The sequence below is a fragment of the Macaca fascicularis genome, chromosome 2 (assembly GCF_037993035.2).
Source record: "Macaca fascicularis isolate 582-1 chromosome 2, T2T-MFA8v1.1".
Taxonomy (NCBI): Eukaryota; Metazoa; Chordata; class Mammalia; order Primates; family Cercopithecidae; genus Macaca; species Macaca fascicularis.
Genome location: NC_088376.1, coordinates 27990962 through 28013995, shown reverse-complemented (window position 1 = coordinate 28013995; position 23034 = coordinate 27990962).

The window sequence follows — 23034 nt, the reverse complement described above, 5'->3', positions numbered from 1 at the left end:
GAAATTCTGGGTTGAAAATTCTTTAAGAATGTTGAATATTGGCCCCCACTGTCTTCTGGCTTGTAGGGTTTCTGCTGAGAGATCCACTGTTACTCTGATGGTCTTTTCTTTGTGGGTAACCCTACCTTTCTCTCTGGCTGCCCTTTACATTTTTTCCTTCATTTCAACCTTGGTGAATCTGATGATTATGTGTCTTGGGGTTGTTCTTCTTCTGGAGTATCTTTGTGGTGTTCTCTGTATTTCCCGAATTTGAATGTTGGCCTGTCTTGCTAGGTTAGGGAAGTTCTCCTGGATAATATCCCCTTCACTTTCAGGTACACCAATCAAATGTAGGTTTTATCTTTTCACAGCGTCCCATATTTATTGGAGGCTTTCTCCATTCTTTTTCATTCTTTTTTCTCTAATCTTGTCTTCACACTTTATTTCATTAAGTTGATCTTCAATCTGTGATATCCTTTCTTCCGCTTGCTCAGTTTGGCTATTGATACTTGTGTATGCTTCACAAAGTTCTCATGCTCTGTTTTTCAGTTCCATCAGGTAATTTATGTTCTTCTCTAAACTGGTTATTCTAGTTAGCAATTAGTCTAACCTTTTTTTTAAGATTCTTAGCTTCCTTGCATTGGGTTAGAACATACTCCTTTAGCTCAGAGGAGTTTGTTATTACCCACTTTCTGAAGCCTACTTCTGTCAATTCATCAAACTCATTCTCCATCCTGTTTTATTCCCTTGCTGGCAAGGAGTTGTGATCCTTTGGAGGAGAAGAGGCATTCTGGTGTTTGGAATTTTCAGCCTTGTTGCGCTGGTTTTTCCTTATTTTTGTGGATTTATTATCTACCCTTGGTCTTTGATGGTCACCTTTGGATGTGGTTCATGTGTAGATGTCCTTTTTATTGATGTTGATGCTATTTCTTTCTGTTTGTTAGTTATCCTTCTAACAGGCCCCTCTGCTGCAGATCTGCTGGGGTTTGCTGAAGGTCCACTCCAGGCCCTATTTGCTGGGTATCACCAGTGGAGGCTGCAGAACAGCAAAGATTGCTGCAGTTCCTTCCTCTGGAAGCTTCGTCTCAGAGGGGCACCTGTCAGATGCCAGGTGGAGCTCTCCTGTATGAGGTGTCTGTCTACCCCGGCTGGGAGGTGTCTCCCAGTCAGGAGGCATGGGGGTCAGGGACTTACTTGAGGAGGCAGTCTGACCCCTAGCAGAGCTTGAGTGCTGTGCTGGGAGATCCACTGCTCTCCTCAGAGCTGGCAGACTAAAACATTTAAGTCTGTTGAAGCTGCTCCCACAGCTGCCCCTTCCCCTTGTGTTCTGTCCCAGGGAGATGGGAGTTTGATCTATAAGCCCCTGACTGAGGCTGCTGCCTTTCTTTCAGGGGTGCTCTGCCCAGACAGGAGGAATCTAGAGAGGCAGTCTGGCTACAGTGGCTTTGCTGAGCTGCAGTGAGCTCTGCCCAGTTCGAACTCCCCGGTGGCTTTGTTTACGCTGTGAGCAGAAAACCTCTTACTCAGGCCTCAGTAATGGCGGATGCCAAGCTTGAGCATCCCAGGCCAACTTCAGGCTGCTGTGCTGGCAGCGAGAATTTCAAGCCAGTAGATCTTAGCTTAAAGGGCTCTGTGGGGGTGGGATCCACTGAGCTAGACCACTTGGCTCCCTGGCTTCAGCCCCCTTTCCAGGGGAGTGAATGGTTCTGTCTTGCTGGTGTTCCAGGTGCCACTGGGATAAAAAACTCCTGCAGCGAGCTTGGTGTCTGCCCAAAGGGCCTCCCAGTTTCATGCTTGAAACTCAGGGCCCTGGTGGTGTAGGGCACCCAAGGGAATCTCCTGGTCTGCAGGTTTTGAAGACCATGGGAAAAGCATGGTATCTTAACTGGAATGCATTATTCCTCATGGCACAATCCCTTACAACTTCCCTTAGCTAGGGGAGGGAGTTCCCTGACCCCCTTGTGTTTCCCAGGTGAGGTGACACCCCCCCCTGCTTCTGCTTGTGCTGTGTGGGCTGTCCCCGCTGTCTCACCAGTTCCAGTGAGATGAGCTGGGCATCTCAGTTGCAAATGCAGAAATCACCGACCTTCTGTGTTGATCTTGCTGCGAGTTGCAGACCGGAGCTGTTCCTGTTCGACCATCTCGCCCAGGAATCCCCAGCTTTGCTTTTTTGCTTGGGATTGCCTTGGCTATATGGGCTTTTTTTTGGTTCCGTGTGAATTTAAAAATAGTTTTTTTCCTAGTTCTGGGAAGAATGTCATTGGTGGTTTAATAGGAATAGCATTGAATCTATAAATTGCTTTGCGCATTATGGTTATTTTAAGAATATTGATTCTTCATGAACAAGGAATATTTTTCCATTTCTTTGTGTCATTCATCTCTGCTTTCTTTGAGCAATGCTTTGTGGTTCTTGTAGAGATATTTCACCTCCCTGGTTAGCTATATTTCCAGGTATTTTATTCTTTTGTGGCAGATGAGAATGGGATTGTGTTCCTGATTTGGCTCTTGGCTTGACTGTTGTTGGTGTATAGGAATGCTAGTGAGTTTAGTATTTAGTATCCTTTGATACATTGATTTAGTATCCTGAAACTTTGCTGAAGTTGTTTATCCGCATAGAGAGCTTTTGGGCAGAGACTATGGAGTTTTTTAGGTATAAGATTGTGTCTGTAAGCAGGGTGTCTGTAAGTTTGACTTCCTCTCTTCCTATTTGGATGCTCTTTATTTCTTTCTCTAGTCTGATTGATCTAGCCAGGACTTTCAATATTATGTTGAATAGGAGTGGTAAGAGAGGGCATCCTTGTCTTGTGGCAGTTTTCAAAACGAATGTTTCCAGCTTTTGCCCTTTGAGTATGATGTTGACTGTAGGTTTGTCATAGTTGGCTGTTATTATTTTTAGGTGTGTTCCTTCAATACCTAGTTTATTGAGGGTTTTTAACATGAAGGGGTTTTGAATTTTGTTAAAAGCCTTTTCTGCATAGATTGAAATAACCACATGGTTTTTTTCTTTAGGAACTCCTTATTTATGTGGAAAAATCTTTCTTCATATATACCTTCCTAATTCAGCTTTTTCCAATCATCTTATTACCCCATATGTCATAACAAACAGTGGGAACCATAAGCAAGTGAAGAAAAAGGGTTGTTTAATTATTATTTTAAGGGTTTCATTTAGGATCTTATTTTTAGATTCTTGAGATATTTGCATGTTTGCTGTAGCCAGTCAGTGCATGAAATCATTCCTGTCTTTATGAAAGTGCTATTTATATTATGGATTCAGGGTTATTAGAGCAGTAATGTCTTTTCCAACATACAGTATCAATATGGCAAAGATAAAGCTAATGCTAAAATCACATTGATTGTACAGAGCAAATACTTGAACCAGAACCACAAGTCGTATCCTAAGCTGAGAAATCTATAAAACATCGTGAGATAGAAGGGAATATAAGATGTCACACATAGCGTAGACTAAGCTTGTGGGTCAGGTTTGGGTTAGCTAAGGGAAGTCTGTGCTCCTGTGGTTAAACTCCAAGTATCTCTATTTTAAGCTCTCTTAATATCATAGTTGTTATGGTTTCCATTTTACAAATTAGGAAGGTTAGGTAGTACATATAACCTGACCTGGAAGCTGTAAGCTGGGTTTTGAACACTGACAAAATATATTTATATCTATCTGTATCTCTGTCTATGTCTATGTCTGTCTATATTACATTCACACACTTTTTTTTTTTTTTTTTGAGACGGAGTCTCACGCTGTTGCCCAGGCTGGAGTTCAGTGGCGCGATCTCAGCTCACTGCAAGCTCCGCCTCCTGGGTTCACGCCATTCTCCTGCCTCAGCCTCCTGAGTAGCTAGGACTACAGGCACCCGCCACCGCGCCCGGCTAATTTTTTGTATTTTTAGTAGAGACGGGGTTTCACTGTGGTCTCGATCTCCTGACCTTGTGATCCGCCCGCCTCGGCCTCCCAAAGTGCTGGGATTACAGGCTTGAGCCACCGCACCCGGCCATTCACACACTTTTAATCTATTTAAATTACATTCATTGTCAGAGACTTAAAAGCAGTATCACCACTAGCAACATTTTCACCTGCATCAGTATCCGTAGATGTGTAGTCTCTCCTGGATCACCAGGGAAATGTTGAGAGAGCAGCCACTAGAAGACTTTACTAAACTTGATGCTCACTGGCATCATGAGAGTAGGCAGTGTGACCTAGATGACAGTACAAAGAGAAAAACTTTAACAAAGTGCAAGAAATGAGCCTGAAAATGGGGACTCTCCCACCCCTAATGTGGATGAGTTATTAACAAAGCACTGGGTCATCTCATGAGACCTTGACACGTTCTGTCCCATCAGCATTTTAAACTCCCGTTTGTGTTAGGGGTTCTGCTCAGGGTCTCCTGTGTCCATAGTGTAATGAGCAAGAGAAGGAATTGCAGCTTTATTTATTATAACCTAAAGTTAAAGGAAATCTAAAATAGAAAGAATGCAAAGCCTTAGAGAGCAATAACAGCACCATCCAGGATTAAGGGAAGGGAAAACAAGCTGGCTGTAGACCCTTGGGCTCCATATTGGGTGCTCAATAGAGCTTATTTCAATTTGTTAAAATATCTTTTTTTAAAAAATAAGCCTTTTTAAGAGTAAGACATCAAGCTGTCTCTACAAAGAGGACCGTTTTTGGCAAAGGACAGTGTTTGAGTTTTAATGTTGCCTTTATAAGCAATATAACATTTTGCTATTGCCTTAACCTCTTCCGTTCTGATTTTTCATATCTACAAAATGAGAATGATAATAACACATAACTTATAGTTTTTGGTTGAAAATTAATTGAAGCCCACAAAGAATCCAAAACAACGTCTCATAGTAGATGTTAAAAAATTGTTTTAATTCTTCTCTCTATGGAGCTATGTGTCTCTATAATTGGTTTCAGCTACATGCAACAGAATACTTTTTAGTGAAATGAGCTTTTACAATGAAGAATATTTATTATTTCTCATAGTGAATCCACAGGAAGACTGCTTCAGGGTTAGAAAATACAGTAACTCAAGGTTGTCAAGATTGTTAAGTCATATGCTCAAGATGGCTGCAACAACCCCAAGCATCATAGCCCTACTTGAACGAATTGATGGGTGGAAAGAAGAGAGTGTTTGAATTGTATTTCTTTTTTTTAAAAAGGTAAACTTTTCCAGGGACTTTATTTTGTCTCATTGACCGAGGTAGAGTCACATGCTCATGTCTAAACCAGTCATTAGTAAAGGAGATTGAGTCAACATGATTAGCTTAGATTGATCAACTTTTAGTTCTTGGAGCTGGAGTATAAGTCACCTTTCCTGATCATATGGAGAAAAGAAAGCAGTAGTAGTGATGGGGAATGGCTGTAGAGTTGTCATACTGCAGTATCTTTGACATGTTTTTATAAAAAGTAATTCTTGTAATTACAAGTCATCTTTTAAAGCAAATTCTAAATAATCCTCTCCTTTATTCTTCAAGATGTATTAGAAAAAGTTTGAGGGGGCACATGGACTTGCACACCTGCATTTCCATAGCAGCATGTGATTGCTACTTTTGAACTGAATTTTTTAAATGTCAGCTTCATTTTTAGAGACAACAAAAGAGAAAATTTAGCAAAGTAGTTTTAGTAAAAAGAATAGAATAACTTGTAAGAAACAAGTTAGCAAACCTAATAGTCAGATCTGAACAGCTAAAGTTAAATATTTAATGGTAAAGATAAATGAAACTATGCTAATAAGTTCTGGAAGCCCATCAGAACCTATTTCTGGATTTTGGATAACTTCTTCCAGTATTGCAAGGTGATTCAGCTATCACTTTCCTATGTTGCTAAACTGAAAAGGGTAGAGTTGAAATAGAAGAAGAGCATTGCATTTTCAGAAATGATCATATCTTTAAACCATAATCTATTTTGGGGACTAGAATAAATGAGTAGAAACCATATATGTCAGAGAGAAGGACTTTTAAAAAAAGCATTATAGGAAAGCAGTAACTAAAAAAAATAAGTGTAGAGTATATTATTTTGTGTGGTTGCAACAAAGATGCGTTGTATTTCCCAGCAGAGGGGCGATCTCTGCTCACTGCAACTTCCGCCTCCCGGCTTCACGCCATTCTCCTGCCTCAGGCTCCTCAGTAGCTGGGACTACCAGGCTCCCCAGTAGCTGGGACTACAGGCATCCGCCACCACGCCCGGCTAATTTTTTGCATTTTCTTTTAGTAGAGACGGGGTTTCACCATGTTAGCCAGGATGGTCTTGATCTCCTGACCCTTGTGATCTGCCCGCCTCGGCCTCCCGAAGTGCTGGGCGTGAGCCACGGCGCCCGGCCAGGATGTTTCACTTTCAGTGCGTACTTGAGCCAAAGAGATTAAGCATCAAACCTGTGTCCAGAGTTCTCAAGAGGTCGTAGGGACAAATCAAACATTTAGTAAGCAACTGCTGATTCTAATGTAGAATTTTCAGCCACGCCAGAAATTTTACTGATATCCCAGCACTTCTCAAATGTGAAAAATGAGAGGTAGTGTGTTTAGACTTATATAGTACCAGGTATTATCGAGGTGACTAAGAATGTTCTGTCTTATATAGTACCAGGTATTATCGAGGTGACTAAGAATGTTCTGTCTCAAAGAGTCAGGATTAAAATGATTTCTCATAGAACTACTATAATCTTAAAAATATTTTATGTGGGTACAAGACTTTCCTTCTTGCTTCTAATGGTTTCTAGAAGGCTCGGGTGTCAGTTTATTAAGAGAAATCACTGGTTTACTTTGTCAAGACTGTTGATGGGCCCGTTTCCCAGAAAGGTTCAGAGACATTTCCTTCCTCCCTGCCTCTTTTCTTTTTATTTATATTGAAGCTTTTATATATTTAGGGAATGCAGGAGAAGAAGGAAGACATATGGTAATGTCATTTTCTAGTAAAGATTTAGAATATTATCCAATAAATCTTCTTAGCCTGGTTTTGAACTGCCTGTATCTCCTCAGCAGGAGTGGACATTCTCAAGGGGCAGAAGCCAAATGTGAACGCTTTGGTCCATATTTTATTCCTTTGTAGGATGTCCTTTTAGCTCTAATCAAGGCATAAGTTAATACTTGCTTACATTCAGAGCGAGCTAATGAGTATGGAAACAAGTCTACAAATTACTTTGTGCCCTGGTCATATAAGATTATAATTTTTATGTTTAAAAAACTAACTGTAAGGTACTGAATTGTTTCTTGGGAAGCTGTCATTTCTTGCTTAAAGCAGATTTTCCAGGGATTGGATTAATAGGGTCAATATATGAAAATGAACTACTTTGCAGGAATAGAAAGGAGGAAGTTGGGAGGGAAGTAGGTTAAGACAGAAGAACAATATGAAGCTTGAAGGCAAGATGAATATTTCTTTTTTGGGGCTGAACTGTGTTCTAGGTTTGGTTGAATTAGCCTTTAAACTCTGCTATTCTATGAAGGATAAAGATAATAAAAATGGATTTATTGATTGTGTTCACAAAGGAGATAGGAACATGGGTCCTCATCAAATGTTACTCAGAATAAACATAATAAATGTTGAAAAGCTGGTGCCTGAAAGAAATTAGGCATAGTCAAAACATAGCAGGAGGCAGATGGAGCAAGATGGCAGAATAGAAGCCTACACCGTTTGTACCCCTGCAGGAACATCAAATTTTAACAACTCTCTGCACAGAGAGAAGCACTGTCACAAGAACTAAAAGTTAGGTGAGCTATCACAGTACCTGGTTTTAACTTTACATCACTGAAAGAGGCATTGAATAGGGTAAAAGAGACAGTCTTGAATTGCTGACACCACCTCTCCCCCATCCCCTGGCAGCAGCCATGCAGTACAGAGAGAGAATCTGTTCATTTGGGGGAAGGAAAGGACAATGACTGGGGGACTTTGCATTGAACTCTATGCTGCCCTGTCACAGCAGAGAGCAAAGCCATGCTGGGCTCAGCCAGTGCCCTTGCACAGAAGGAGCATTTGGACCAGTCCTAGCCAGAAGAGAATTGTTCATTCCAGCAGTTAGAATTTTTTGCAAACCTTGCCACTGTGAGCCAAAGTGCTCTGGGGTCCTAGGTAAACTGGAAAGGCTATCTAGGACACAAGGACTGCAATTCCTAGGAAACTCCTAGGACTGGACTTAGAGCCAGTGGACTAGGGTGGCATGTGACCTAGGAAGATACCAGCTGGCACAGCCAAGGGAGTGCTTGTGCCACCCTTCCCCCAAACTCAGGTACCAGTGACCAATCCCAGAGAAAGATATGTGACCTCAGACAGAATTCAAAATAGCTGTGTTGAAAAAACTCAAAGAAATTCAAGATAACGGCCAGGTGCAGTGGCTCACACCTGTAATTCCAGTACTTTCGGAGGCTGAGGTGGGTGGATCACAACTTCAGGAGTTCGAGACCAGCCTGGCCAATATGGTGAAACCCTGTCTCTACTAAAAATACAAAAATTAGCTGGGTGTGGTGGTAGGTGCCTGTAGTCTCAGCTACTCGGGAGGCTGAGGCAGGAGAATCGCTTGAACACAGGAGGTGGAGGTTGCAGTGAAGTTGCACCACTGCACTCCAGCCTGGGCAACAGAGCAAGACTCTGTCTCAAAAAAAAAAAAAAAATCAAGATAACAAAGGGAAGGAATGCAAAATTCTATTAGATAAATTTAAGGGGGAGATAGAAATAATTATAAAAAATCAAGCGGAAATTCTAGAGTCGAAAAATGCAATTAACATGCTGAAGAATGCATCAGAGTCTCTTAATAGCAGAATTGATCAAGCAGAAGAAAGAATTAATGGGCTTGAAAACGGACTATTTGAAAATACATAGGAAAAAAGGAAGTACACCTACGAGATCTAGAAAGTAGTCTCAAAAGGCAAATGTGAGATTTATTGGCCTTAAAAAGGAGGTAGCGAGAGAGAGATGGGGTAAAGTATATTCAAAGGGATAATATCAGAGAACTTTTAAAACCTAGAGAGAAGAGAGATCAGCATTCAGATAAAAGTATGTTATAGAACATCAACCAGATTTAATCTAAAGAAGACTCTACCTTAAGGTATTTAATAAACTCCCAAAGGACAGGGGTAAAGAAAGGATCCTAAAACCAGCAAGAGAAAAGAAACAACATACTGGCAGCAGAATTTTCAGTGGAAACCTTACAGGCTGGGAGAGAATCATATGACATATTTAAAATGCTGAAGGAAAAAAAATCTTTTACCAGAGTGTAGTATATCTGGTGAAAATATTCTTTAAGCATGAAGGAAAAATAAATCTCTTCACAAAAACAAAAGGTGAAGTATTTTATTTCTCAACCTGTCCTACAAGAAATGCTCAAGGGAGTTCTTCAGGTTGAAAGAAAAGGATGTTAATGAGCAAGAATAAATTATCTGAGGGGTTAAAACTCCTTGGTAATAGTAAGCACACAGAAAAATACAGAATATTATAACACTGTAATTGTAGTGTGTAAACTGTTACATAGAATGAGTACATGATAAACCAATGAAAAATAAAGACCATAACAGTTTTTCAAAACATAGATAAGACAATAAGACATAAAGAAGAACAACCAAAAGTTAAAAAGTGGGGGATGAAGTTAAAGTGTAGAGTTTTTTATTAGTTCCTTTTTGTGTGTTTGTTCATGTGTTTATGCAATGAGTGTTGTTTTCATCAGTTTATAATAATGGGTTATAAGATGGTATTTGCAAGACTCATGGTAATGTCAAATCCATACACAAAAGATACACAGAATATAAAAGGCAAGAAATTAAAGCATAACACCAGAGAAAATCACCTTTTCTAAAATGAATATGGGAAAGAAGGGAAGAAGGAAGACAGGAAGGAAGGAAAGAAGAAAGAGATGGCTGCAAAACAATCAGAAAACAAATAAAAGATAGGAGTAAGTCCCTAGTTATCAATAATAACACTGAATGTAGATGTATTAAACTCTACAGTCAAAAGACACAATTACCTGTTGCCTACAAGAAACACACTTCACCTATAAAAATACATAGACTAAAAGAGATAGAAAAAGATATTTCATGTCACTGAAAAACAAAAGCAGGAGTAGTTATATTTATATCAGACAAAACAGAATTCAAGACAAAAACTGTAAGAAGAGACAAAGATGATCATTATGTAATGATAAGGGGGTCAATTCAGCAAGAGATATAATGATGATAAATATATACACACACCCAACACTGGAACCCTCAGATATATAAAGCAAATATTATTAGAGCTAAGGAGAGATATATTTCCCAATACAATAATAGCTAGAGACTTCAGCACCTCAAACTTCAGTGTCGAACAGATCTCCCAGACAGAAAACCAATAAAGAAACATTAAACTTAATCTGCACGATAGAACAAATGAACCAAGTAGCTATTTACAGAACATTTCATCCAATGGCTGCAGAATATACTTTCTTCTCCTCAGAAAATGAATCCTTTTCAAGGATAGACCATATGTTAGGTCACAAAACAAGTCTTAAAACATTAAAAAAATTGAAATAATATCAAATACTTTGACTATAATTGAATAAAACTGGAAATCAATAATGAAGAATTTTGGAAAATGTACAAATAAATTGAAATTAAACAATATACTCCTGAATGACGTAGTGGGTCAATGAAGAAATTAAGAAGGAAATAGAAAAATTTCTTGAAACAAGTGACAATGGAAACACAATATAACAAAACATTGTGGTATTAAGAGAGAAATTTATAGCTATAAGTGCCTACATCAAAATAGAAGAAAAACTTCAAATAAATAACCTAAAGATTCGTCTTAAATAACTGGGAAAGCAAGAGCAAACAGAAACCAAAATTACAAGAAAGAATAAGGGTCAGAACATAAATTAATCAATTTGAAATGAAGAAAATTAAAGAAACAATGAAACTAAAAGTAGTTTTTTTAAAAAAAGATGGATAGAATTGACCAACTTTTAGCCAGATGAACTAAGAAAAAAAGGGAGGACACCCAAATAAATAAAATCAGAGATGAAAAAGGAAACATTAAAATGAATTCTACAGAAATTCAAAGGATTTGTGGTTACTATGAATGTAGTGGTTACTGTGAATGACTATATGCCAATAAATTTGGAAATCTAGAAAAAAAATGGATAATTTCCTACACACATCTAACTTACCCAGGTTGAACCATGAGGACATTCCAAACCTGAGCAGACCAATAACAACAGACTATCAAAGGAGTAAAAGTCTTCTGGTAAAGAAAAGCCCAGGACCTGATGATATCACTGCTGAATTCTACAGAGCATTTAAAGAACAATTAATACCCATCCCATTCAAACTGTTCTGAAAAATAGAGGAGGGAGGGGGTAGTTTCAAATTGAATCTATGAAGCCAATATTATCCTGATACTACAATTGGACAAAGACACATCGAAAGATAAAACTACAGACCAATATCTCTGGTGACTATTGATGCAAAAATTCTCAACAAAATACTAGCAAACCAAATTCAACAGTACATTAAAAAGATCATTCATCATGACCATGTAGTATTTATCACAAGGATGGAAGGATGGTTCAACTTCACAAATCAATGTGATATATCACAGAATGAAGGACAAAAACCATATGATTTCAATTGCTGCTGAAAAAGCGTTTGATCAATTTTAGCATCCCTTTATGCATCCCCCTTTATGATAGGGATCCTAAAATTGATCAAATGCTCTTTCAGCAGCAATTGAATTGCTCTAAAAATTGAAGTTCACTAAAAAATCTGAATATAGGAGGAACATACTTCAACATAATAAAAACCATATGTGACACACCCACAGCTAATATCATTTCAAATGGGGAAAAACTGAAAGTCTTTTCTCCTAGATCTGGAAGACAAAGATGCTGACTTTCACAACTATTATTGCACATAGTTCTGTAAGTCCTATCTAGAGCAGAAAAGAGAAATAAAGGCATCCAAATTGGAAAATAAGTCAAATTATTATTGTTTGCAGATGATAAAATCTTACATTTGGAAAAACCTAAAATGAACCCACAAAAAACTATTAGAACTGAAAAACAAATTTAGTACAGTTGCAAGATACAAAACAAACATACAAAACTCAGTAGCACTTCTATATGCCAACAGTGAACAATCTGAAAAAAATTTAAAAAAGTAATCCAATTTACAGTAGTCACAAATACAAGTAAATATATAGGAATTAACTTAACCAAAGAAGCGAAAGATCTCTATAATGAAAACTATAACATACTGATGAAAGAAATTGAAGAGGATACCCCAAAATGGAACGGTATCTCATGTTCGTGGATGCGAAGAATTAATATTTTTTAAATGTCCATACTACCTGTGATGGTTAATACTGAGTGTCAACTTGATTGGATTGAAGGATACAAAGTATTGATCCTGGGTGTGTCTATGAGGGTGTTGTCAAAGGAGATTAACATTTGAGGCAGTGGGCTGGGAAAGGCAGACCTACACTTAATCTGGGTGGGCACAATCTAATCAGCTGCCAGTGTGGCTAGAATATAAGCAGGCAGAAAAATGTGTAAAGAGAGACTGGCATAGCCTCCCAGCCCACATATTTCTCTGATGCTGGATGCTTCCTGCCCTCCAATGTTGGACTCCAGGTTCTTCGGTTTTGGAACTTGGACTGGCTCTCCTTGCTCCTCAGTGAGTAGGCAGATGGCCTATTGTGGCACCTTGTGATCACATAAGTTAATACTTAGTGAACTCATAAATATATATATATCTTCCATTATTTTTGTCCCTCTAGAGAATCCCGATTAATACCTTACCTGAAGCAATCTACAGATTCATTGTAACCCCCAATGACATTCTTCACAAAAATAGAAAAAAAAATTCTAAAATTTATATGGAATCACAAAGTACTCAGAATAGTCAAAGCTACCCTGAACAAAAAGAAAAAATTGAAGGAAGCATGTTATCTAACTCAAATCATACTGTAGAGCATTAGTAACTGAAACAGCAAGGTACTGGCATAAAAACGGACACATAAACCAATGAAACAGAAAAGAGAATCCGGAGACAAATCCACATACCTGGAGTGAACTCATTTTTGAGAAAGGTGCCAAGAAAATACACTGGGGAAAAGACAGTATCCTCAATAAATGGTGCTGGATAAGTAAATGAAAAACTGGATAGCTATATGCAGAAGAATGAAACTAGACTCCTATTTCTTGCCACATACAAAAATCAAATAAAAATGGATTAAAGACTTAAATCTAAGACCTCAAACTATGAAACTACTACAAGAAAACATGGAGAAACTCTCAAGGGCATCAGTCTGGGCAAAATTTTTTTGCATAACACCCCACAAGTACAGGCAAACAAAGCAAAAATGGGGAAATGGAATCACATCAAGATAAAGTTTCTGTACAGCAAAGGATACAATTGACAAAGTGAAGAGATGACCCATAGAATGGGAGAAGATATTTGCAAACTACCCATCTGACAGGATTAATAGCTAGAATATATAAGGAACTCAAACAGGAAAATATATAATCTGATTTAAAAATGAGCAAAAGATTTAAGTAGATATTTATCAAAATAAGATATAGAAATGCAAACGGACATATGAAAACGTGGTCAACAGGCTGGCCACAGTGGCTCACACCTATAATCACAGCACTTTGGGAGGCTGAGTTGGGTGGATCACTTGAGCTCAGGAGTTGGAGACCAGCCCAGGCAATATGGTAAAACTCTGTCTCTACTAAAAATACAAAAAATTAGTTGGACATGGTGGCACATGTCTGTAGTCCCAGCTACTCAGAGGGCTGAGGCAAGAGGATTGCTTGAACCTGGGAGGCAGTTGCAGTGAACTGAGATTGTGCCATTGCACTCCAGCCTGGGCAACAGAGCAAAACCTTGTCTCAAAAAAAAAAAAAAAAAAAAGGTGATGAACATCACTGGTCATCAGAGAAATACAAATCAAAACTACAGTGAGATATCATCTCACCCCAGTAAAAATTTTATCTAAAAGCCAAGCAACAACATATGCTGTCAAGGATGTGGAGAAAAGGGAACCCTTGTACACTGTTGGTAGAAAGGTATGTACAACCATCATAGACAGCAGTTTGGAGATTCCTCAAAAAACTAAAAATAGAACTACCATACAATCCAGCAATATCACTGCTCGGTATATACCCAAAAGAAATCAGCATATCAAAGAGATAGATATCTGCATTCCCATGTTTGTTGCAGCACTGTTAACAGCAGCCAACTTTTGGAAACAAGTGCCCATCAGTAAATGAATGGATAAAGAAAATGTGGTATATTAACACAATGGAGTGCTATTCAGCCATAAAAAGGATGAGATCCTGTCATTTGCAACAATGTTGATGGAACTGGAGGTTGTTACGTTAAGTGAAATAAGCCAAGTACAGAAAGACAAACGTCACATGTCGCTTATTTGTAGGGTCTAAAAATCAAAGCAATTGAACTCATAAGAATAGAATGTTGGTTACCAGAGACTGGAAAGGGTATTTAGGTGAGGGGAGGTGGAGATGGTTAATCAATACAAGAAAAAGTTAGAATGAATAAAACCTATTATTTGATAACACAGCAGGGTGACTATAGTCAATACTAATTTAATTGTGCATTTAAAAGTAACTATATAGATAAATTATATAATTTGTAATAAAGAATAAATGTTTGATATGGTTTGGCTGTGTCCCCACCCAAATCTCATCTTGAATTGTAGTTTCCATAATCCCCATGTGTTGTGGGAGGGACCAGGTTGAGATAATTAAATCATGGGGGTGGTTTTCCAATCCTGTTTTCATGATAGGTAACTAGTTTTCATGAGATCTGATGGTGTTATAAGGGGGTTCCCCCTTCATTGGGCACTCATTCTTCTCTTTCCTGCCACCATGTGAAGAAGGACGTGTTTGCTTCCCCTTCTGCCAGTATTGTAATTTTCCTGAGGCCTCCTCAGCCCTGCAGAACTGTGAGTCAATTAAACTTCTTTTCTTTATAAATAATCCAGTCTCAGGTATTTCTTCATAGCAGCGTGAGAATAGACTAATAAAATGCTGGAGGGGATGAATACCCTGTTTTCCATGATGTGATTATTACACATTGCATGCCTGTATCAAAATATCTACTCCGTAAATATATACACACTGTATCTCCAAAAATTAAAAACAAGATAGTAAAATAATGAAACAAATGAAGTGATATTAAAAAATTGCACATTTTAGGTAGCAAAAAATTAATAGGTGTAGAATATGTATTCTGGATCTGAGTATTTTTTTTTTCTTTTATGGTACTTTTTGCCATGATCTACATCCAAGCTCTTATGAAGAAGTATCCAACAAGCTGGGGAACCATATGGCAAATTATGCATCATTATTATTATAATTTTGTGTGCCATATTCTCAGCCATGTGTCTTACTCCAGACACTACTGTGGTAACCAGCTCTAGCAGACTGTCTGGTTACATGTTGGTGCAACCTGACAGTGTCTTCCTTTAGGGCCATACTACATACCTCTTGCTTCCTTCTCTGTATATTCTTTGATATCAAGGACATCTTCTCAGCATTCACGTGTGTGCAGCATGGAAGTGTGGCTGAGTCATTGTTGATATGATCACCAGTGAATAATGAGAGACAGAAACCTATGGCTAAATACTTCCCTCCTTTGTACACCAAGTGGAGAATTCTGAAATGCATTTTAGAAATGTTCTTATGAGATCCCAGAGAATTGAGTACCAGTTGCCTGTTAATGATGGACAGCTCAACATCATCACATTCTTATATTTGCTTTCTCTCTCTCATCCCCCACACCTATCTTCCTCATGCTCTCTGGAATTACTTCCCAAATATATTATACAGCTTTGCCTTCGGCTCTGCTTTATGGGGAATCCAAGTTAAGATGATGTATGAATAGTGACTTTTTAGTACATCTTGTGCTCCAGGTCATTTGTAAACATTTTCTCATTGTGTCTTTATAGAAATCCTGTGAAATAATGTAGTTTGCCCTGCAGAAACTGAGGCATAAAGAATTTAACCCTTTGCTAATTAGGACACAGCTAATACATGAACCTAGAATTCATATCTTTATTTTTGTAAATATAAATGCTCATTCTTATTCTTTCACTCAAGGATTTCAAACTTAAGTGCCTTCAAGGACCAGGTAATTTAAATGCATGGAAATGATTCAGGATTCTTCTTGGCCACTTTGCCAACTGAGGTCCTCCTTGGCTGGTGATGCACTCCCTGCCTGGGCTTCACTTGGCCCTGGGCCTGCTGCCGGAGGTGCCTTGTTCACTCAGATGGCCTGTGCTATAGCTTGCACTTGGGTTTGGTAGTTCCTGAGCTCTTGTTGTGCATCCGAGAAGAATGAAGATGTGTTGACAATTGAAGGGTGCAGATGGGTGAAGAATTTTATTGAGAACTGGAACACCTCTCAGTGGAGAGGGGATGCAGAGGGTAGTCCCCCACCCCTGCAGTTGGGTGGTTTCTCTCTCAGTGTGGCTGAGTCTGGGGCATTTCATGGGCTCAGAATAGGGGAGTGCATGCTGATTGGTTGAGTATGCAAAAATGTTAAAACAAAGGCAGCACTCAAAGGAGGTCATAACAGTGTAAAACAAAAAAATTAGAGAAGGGTAGATATATATGAAATAGGTTAAGGGTGGGGATCAATCAGAGGAAAGTGCACCAAACAGGAAGACAGTTTCTCACTCTGGTGCAAGGATTTACTTGGGATTGTCTTTGGCTTGAAGGTGGGGTTTCACTGGGGACCCAAGCCTATCTGCCTAATTATTTCTCTGCCTCCTGCCCTCTGAAGAGGTACATCTAACTGTTGTTAGAATAGTGATAAAAACTGATCTTGACTGCTTCCTGTTGAAGGGGTACTGTTTTGGGAACATGGTAGTCAGATCTCCTGATCAGAGGCCTATCTAAGGGTCCATAGTAAAAGGGAGCCATTGTCTGAGGCTCTGGTTTCATCACCATTTGGAGTTTGGTGGCCTGAAGGCAAGAAGAGACAAACCAGGTTATTTAGAAGATATGTATCAAAATGAAAAAAGGGGGTAAAGGACTTAAGGGGGTAAGCTTTAAAATCCTGAGGCTGCTGGGACACCCAGATAACTGGTGGTGATAGTTATGCCTGCTAAGATTTGGGTTCATGGGGCTTGGCTTCAGTTAGCTCCCTTTGTCTTATTTTCCCAAGGAAATAAACCTCCAGGTTATGGGCAACTTATTTACTATTACCTGGCAGGATTTGTAGGATAATTGCTCAGAGTTACAATATTGATCTGGATATTTACATTATCTCTACCTTTTGTTTCTTTTGAGCTACAGCCAGAGATCACTGGTTGATTCACAGGAATAATCAGGGTTAGTGTAAAATGTACATTAAAAACTTAAAACAACTAATGTCACTAGAATTGAATAAGTGCATAAGTTTTGAAACATAATTTTTTTCTCTCCAGTCCTCATTTTTGTCAGAAGAAAATCATGATAGAACCGAGTTGTTTTCACAATAAACTTTAGTCTTATACTTGGCCTGATTATTTGCATAAAGTGTAGCAAAAATAACTGTTTTTCACATAGGCTTTTAAAGTTGCTTTGATGGAACTCTGTTCCACAAGAAATCTCAGGTGGGACCTTTTAAAGTCAAGCCCAGCTATGGGTTTGTACCCTCAAATACCTATGAGTTGGGTAAACTCCTCTCTTCTTAAGGTCCCAAGATAGCTTGAGGCTCCTGGACCTGTTAGAAAGTGACTTTCTTTACTCATCACAGGTTAGGAACTCTGTATGGGGACTGTGTAGATAAGGTATGAGGCCAGTTTTCCAAAAGGACTTTTATTGACTCTGCAAGTCAAGCTTGATTTCCTAAAAGAAAGCATGCCATTCCAGTCAAAGCCTCAGTAAAACAACCAGTTTCTGCAGTTCTGTCCTGTTGCAAAAGAAAATGTATTCTTATTGCACTGATGCAAATAACTATATTGCCATAAGTTAAGAATACTCACAAAGTTTCTGAATTCTGGAGAAGCCAGGCAGAGAGAGAAACAGATATGTTCCAAATTTTGTTCACAGAATGATACCTTACTCAATTGTTAAAAGCTGTGGATAGCTCAAGAGAAAGGTTTCCTTGACTCTGAAAAACAAAAAAAGGATCAGCAATGTTTTTAGAAAAAAGCTAAAAAGAATTACTGTAGTTTTCTGTTAGTTCAGTCCACTCAGTTAACTCTTGTTCTGCTTGATATTCATGAACATTTCAACTCTTCATGAGTCCTGAATGATTTTCCATTATTCCAACGTCACAATCCCCAGAGATATCAGGAACCTGCACTTAAGAGCACCTCTCAAAGTCCTATAACTGATTAAAAACCATCTTTTGAAAAGGATCAAAGCAAGACAACAATTGTCTGTGAATAAAAATGTCCAGGGTATTTACAATAAAAAGCATGATTGACAAATTTGGTTATTTCTGTTTACAATAACAACATACAACATAACATTAATTATGATTGATAACATATACTCAGATATTAGAATTTTAGAAATTCCAGAAAATTTTGGAACATATATTAGTAGTATTCAGTAAAATACAACCTGAAGAAGATTAAACATTATTTTTATTTTGGCAATCCATGTAACTAAACATGTCACATAATCCTGTTTAACTCTCTTTTGGATGCTCCAGGGACCCTCTGTGGCATCCAAAATTAGGAGTAAGAAAAGACAATTTTTGAAGCTGAAATTTGATTTTGGGAAGCCTGTTAAACATATTAGAGGTTTAAAACACTTGACATTATGAAATAGAATTCCAGATTACCATAAGTTATTTAGCCAAAATGATGACTCAAAGATACTTTAAAAAGGCATAAAACCTTTACTCATTAAGAGGAAGACTTAGCTTTGCAAACAATCTGTCTCCTGTCATCTTCTTCTTTTTTTCAGTATTTGCAGGGCAAATGAAAAATTTTCATTATCCTTTACTATTACATGTAAATCTTGTTCAAAGGAGAGAAAGCCAATTTTCCCCCTTTCGTTAGTTGACTATTAATGTCAACCTCAGCTTTTTATAATTAAGACATTATAGATAATTCTGTCTAATCTTTTTTTTTTTTTTTTGAGACGGAGTCTCGCTCTGTCACCCAGGCTGGAGTGCAGAGGCCGGATCTCAGCTCACTGCAAGCTCCGCCTCCCGGGTTCACACCATTCTCCGGCCTCAGCCTCCCGAGTAACTGGGACTACAGGCGCCCGCCACCTCGCCCGGCTAGTTTTTTGTATTTCTTAATAGAGATGGGGTTTCACTGTGTTAGCCAGGATGGTCTCGATCTCCTGACCTCGTGATCCACCCGTCTCGGCCTCCCAAAGTGCTGGGATTACAGGCTTGAGCCACCGCGCCCGGCCAATTCTGTCTAATCTTAACCAGTTTGACCATGAGGTGAGATTCTTATAAACCTTTTATAACTCTTTTCAAATTTTTATTAAAGAGAAGATCAGTACCTTAAGAAAACCTTGTTGTGCTTTTGTTTTATGCTCCATTTATGGCAAAACCACATAATACCCTTTTGAATTTAGTCAATATGTTCACATAAATAATTTCTTGTGCAAGATTAATTTTTATAAACGTTCCACAACTTGTTTAAACCTTTAGCTTTATCTTATTTAAAACAATCCTTTAACCCTCTAGGCACAAATTTTTATTCCCATGCCTTCTTAAAATATTTTACTAAAAACACATTTTACTTTCCTTACACACCTTGAATGTTAATCTGTTTTCATTAGTCTCCGTTATGTGTTATAATGGTGACTCTTAGCAATTTTTAATTTTAATGTAAAACCTTTTATGTTATTTTAATTAAGTACTAGGTACAGCTAAGGTTTGACTGTTTCCAGGATAGTTAGAGGAATGGTTAATTCCATATGTCCCCAGACCTCACCAAACTGTAAAGCCAGCCAGTTGAACAATTTTGAAAGATAAAGGAAGCAGTTTATGACTGTAAAGCATTTAGCAAATCTAATATCTGAACATAATTTAGACCACATATTTACATTTTGAAGACATTTGTATTTTAGCAATCTTTAAAACTGTTTTTCTTTTTCTTTCTTTTTTTTTTTTTTTGAGATAGAGTCTTGCTCTGTCACCCAGGCTGGAGTGCAGTGGCACCATCTCGGCTCACTGCAAGCTCCGCCTCCTGGGTTCACGCCATTCTGCTGGCTCAGCCTCCTGAGTAGCTGGGACTACAGGCACCCGCCACTGCACCCGGCTAATTTTTTTGTATTTTTAGTAGAGACGGGGTTTCACCGTGGTCTCGATCTCCTGACCTTGTGATCCGCCCGCCTCGGCCTCCCAAAGTGCTGGGATTACAGGCGTGAGCCACCGCGCCTGGCAAAACTGTTTTTATTTCTTAAAGATTAGTCAAATGAACTAAAAGGCATTACAGCTTTTATTTTTTCTTTAAAAATATTTGATCTAAGTGCTTGTTTTGTTTAAACCAATTAATTAGAGCTTTTTAAAAATGTAAACATCAGACACATAACACATATAAAACTACACAGACAGAAGAAGATTCAGTAGTTGTAAGATTTTTTATTTGCTAGTCTTCTAATTGGATTACTGGCGTCAGGGTACAGCCCTTCAAAAAGCAGGGCTGGGAAAGCATGCAGTTTCTAGGACCTAATAAGCAGGTATAGCTGGAAGACAAAAATGAATTTTGAGAGGGATGTATCAATTTTTCATTCATGGGATTCCATAAGAAAAACAGAAGTTTTTTCCAAAATAGGGTCAGTGCCACCTCCTTTGTTTTTCCCAAGGAGTCCCATGCTCTCAGAAGTTATCTTAGGGCCACTCGTGTGCATTAAGGGTGGCAAAACAAAATGGAGAAAAATAATTCAGGTGACTGAGAAGAAAAAAACATTTTTTCCAGTAAAATAAAATCCAAGAAGAGAAAAGACATAAAGGCATTTTAGATATACCTATAGCTTGGATATCCACTTTTAATTAAGCTGACTTTTAACCCTAGTGCTCTTAAAAATCCTTTAAAATCCATTATTACCTGACTTTAGCCATGCCAAGTGGCCAATGTTTCTGGCTTTTAGACTTTACCAAAAGTAACCTCACAGGTGAAACCGACAAGTCTCAACAAAGGTTATGACTTAGGTATTTTCAAAGAGGTGGTAAGCAGTTTCTACACAATCTAGAATCTTTAAAGGTAGCTCAGAGAAAGGAAGATTTAAGAAAGGAAGTTGGAGGTTGTTCATGGATTGAAAGAGAATCAGCATATGGTGAAAGTCACACAGATATTAACCAGAAAGTACTCATTTCCTAAGCCAGCATTGAACCCAGGTCTCCACTGTAAATTGGCATAGACCAGAAGAAAGTACTGCCACATGGTTACAGGGCAAGCTCCCAAGGACATAAAACAAGATGGAGACCTCATCCAACTTTTTTCTTCAGAGACCTGTAGCAGAGTTTGTTACCGGTTTTCCAGGCTGGCTTAAACAGTAGGCTTATGGGGCCCTAGGCCTGCATTCTCTCCTAACATACCCCTCTTTCTGATAGAAACGGAAAGACAAATTCTTAGCACACAGTACAACAGATTCACTACAGCTTAAGACTAGCCCTTGGCCGGGCGCGGTGGTTCACGCCTGTAATCCCAGCACTTTGGGAGGCCGAGGCGGGCGGATCACAAGGTCAGGAGATCGAGACCACGGTGAAACCCCGTCTCTATTAAAAATACAAAAAATTAGCGGGGCGCGGTTGTGGGCGCCTGTAGTCCCAGCTACTCGGGAGGCTGAGGCAGGGGAATGGCGTGAACCCAGGAGGCGGAGCTTGCAGTGAGCCGAGATCGCGCCACTGCACTCCAGCCTGGGCGACAGAGCGAGACTCCGTCTCAAAAAAAAAAAAAAAAAAAAAAGACTAGCCTCACAAATCCCTTTGTCCATTAATCAGAACTTTACAGAGGATATAAACAGTGATTTTTACCATTTCTTTTAGCAGTTTTCACAGGGAGAGAGTGGCTAGAAGTCTGACTGGCAAGAACTTTTACCCTTTTGTGGCATGTCAGGCTTCTGTGTTCCCTTCCCCCAAGCTCAATTTTAAGCCAAGTAGTTTAAGGTTTGGGAGAATTGAACCTTTCCCAGTTTGGGGGATGCATTGAAGGGGGAGTGTCCTGTGGTAGTGGGACACAATTACTCATCTGTGAAAAGAGAACAGAGGACAAAAAGGGAGAAAGAAGGGCTTTTTTTTTCCCCCTGTCAGTGGAGTCTCAGTGATTCAGGATGGATTCAAGAGATAGGCAGACTGAAGATGGCTGGTTACCATCTGGAAAGAGGGGAAAAAGGCATCCCTTAGTTCCCTTTTCTTCCCAGTGAATACCCAGGGTACAAGAGAGAGAGGAAAAAAGGTATCCCCCTTTTCCTTTCATCCTAATGTCCCCGAGTCCCAGTGACCTCAGCAGGGTGCCTCCCATGGGTGCCAACGAGGCTTTCACCCATGTAACAGGGAGGCCTGGAGGGTAGGAATTATCTGCACTCACCTACATGCTGGCCTATCCTTTCTACTGTCAGTAACCTCATCTATGCCATGGATACAGGCAAGACCTCCATTCAGGCTCCTCTCCTCCTCTTAGCCTGGTTGTGTCTCATTATCTTTACAAAGGTGGTTGAGTTTTGAGGAAGAGGTATTATCATTTAAACTATCTTAATTCCAGGAATAATCGAGGCAACCATGGAGGCAAAAGACAAGAGGTAGGTTTTGGTTTCCCTAGATCAGATCTCCTCATTGTCGTCGTTTTCTCACTGTTATAATACTTTTTGAAAAGGCAGTTTCTACATTTTATTTATGGGATTTTTAGGTGGTACTTATCACTTTGGCATTCACACGATCACTTACTTTGGGAAGTATCTCCTAGGAAACTGGATAATATACCTCTGTTGGGATTCCAAGGACTAATATTGTTGAATATAGTATCTCTACTATTACAAAGAAGAATGAGTGGCCACATATAGTCCCTGTTTTATATACATCTGTGCTGCTGAAATCTCAGCATATTTTAAGTCTTTGTTTTAAAAAAAATTATCCAACTATCCATTCGTCTTAACATTTCTTCTA